General features: G+C 41.1%; 1 long non-coding RNA gene across 3 annotated transcripts in view; it reads right to left on the bottom strand.

Moving 5' to 3' along the window:
* LOC147026120 (uncharacterized) overlaps window positions 1–811 on the bottom strand; it is a 91,956-nt gene extending 91,145 nt beyond the window's left edge. The window contains exon 1 of one of the 3 annotated variants that reach the window (XR_015058118.1): window positions 702–811. This is a non-coding gene — a long non-coding RNA (uncharacterized LOC147026120). Of the gene's footprint in view, window positions 1–659 lie in introns of all 3 variants that reach the window. The other 2 variants (XR_015058119.1, XR_015058120.1) reach the window with 2 other exon arrangements.
* Window positions 812–1,583: the final 772 nt, after the last annotated feature.

The raw sequence follows: 1,583 nt of genomic DNA, 5'->3' as shown, positions 1-1,583 counted from the left end.
CGAGGTAACTGTCGAGGAGGAAATCGTTCCGTTCGAGGAAGCCCAGCGCGCTTGTAGCACCGTCCGGAAGTTCATGCAGCAGAGAAGCGGGAAGCCCGGTGTGATGCAAGCGTGCGATCGGCTAGACAACGAGATGCACGAGATCCGCCGAAAGAAGATGCGCCAGCCAATGATTCTTGAAAGCTTTGTGTGTCGTGAATTTCTCGCCATGCCATATGTTAGTGTGTGAACTCTGTTAGTGTGTGTATGTTCTCCGTTCGCTTAGCTTATACAACAGTTGTGCCTTTTACTTGCTGGAATAAATTTTGTCTGAAGATTAACTACAGATGGGTAACTTGAGAAAATAAGGCCGTTTTACAAAATCTCGTTACTATGCCACTCTCGCTACTATGCCACTTTTGCTCGGTCCCGACGGGTGGCATAGTAACGAGCTTTGACTGTATATATATAAATATATATATATATATATATATATATATAAATCTATAAATATATATATATATATATATATATATATATATATATATATATAAATCTATAAATATATATATATATATATATATATATATATATATATATATATATATAGGGCCGATATTAATGAATTTACTTCACAGATTAGGAATCAAACACCGGCCTGAAAACGGAACGCAAATTACCAGAAAAGAACGTGCCACAATTCCAACAACGATATCTTTTACCCTTTGTAAACGGAAGATGGCGACAACTCTCTTTCCACACATTTTCTTCGTTACTCCACGTCGCCAATACAATATTTTCAGCACGATTAAAAACGTCATCACGCGTTTCCACAGCGAGATGACGTCAACACGCATTGCCACACAGCGATGACGTCAAAACGTCCTCACATTCTTACAGCGCGATGACGTCAGGAGGTAGCAAAATGGTCTTTTTGAATTTTCGAGCGATTTCTTGAGCTCGCTTTTTAAATGTGCAGAATTAGAAGAATCTCTGTCACACATATCCGTCTACTTGAAATACGAAAAAAATAAAATTGAAATAAATACGATTGGAACAAAATGTCAGAATCACTCCATAGAGAAGGGGAATGGAGGACAAATATAATAATTGCGATTTCGTGATCATTCGGCCATTAGTTGTTCGCTTGATTTTTTTTTTTTCACAAGACGTCTGCTGAATATCAGACCGTCAGTCAGTCACGCGTTTCCACGCACAGCACGACAAGGACATCACGCGCGTACTCGAGTGTTGCGGCCTGGGAGTGCGTATGACGTCAGAAGAAATGCGTGTGAGGTCACGCAGCCGCGTCTGACGCGATCCGTACCGTGCGCTGCTTCAGATATGGTGACGTAGCCCGAAACACAAGGATGGTTTTACCATTTAAAAAAAAAACCTTTCCGACAAAGGGAAACTTATAATTGCGATTCTCCACCTTTGTGGGAAGGTCCTTTCCAATTAATAAACAGCAGTCATCTGTCACGTTTCTGGTCTAGAGGATGTGTGTATGTGCGCGTGCGTGCGTGCGTGCGGTACTCTATTTATGAAAGATGCACCACATGTTACATCCTTCACCGTTCTGCATAACATGGCGATTCTAACCA

The sequence above is a fragment of the Eptatretus burgeri genome, chromosome 5, assembly GCF_056783735.1.
Source record: "Eptatretus burgeri isolate ZD-2024b chromosome 5, Ebu_testis_v1, whole genome shotgun sequence".
NCBI classification, from domain to species: Eukaryota; Metazoa; Chordata; class Myxini; order Myxiniformes; family Myxinidae; genus Eptatretus; species Eptatretus burgeri.
The sequence above is the reverse complement of the archived record's forward strand: the minus strand, read 5'-3'. Positions and strand labels throughout refer to the sequence as shown.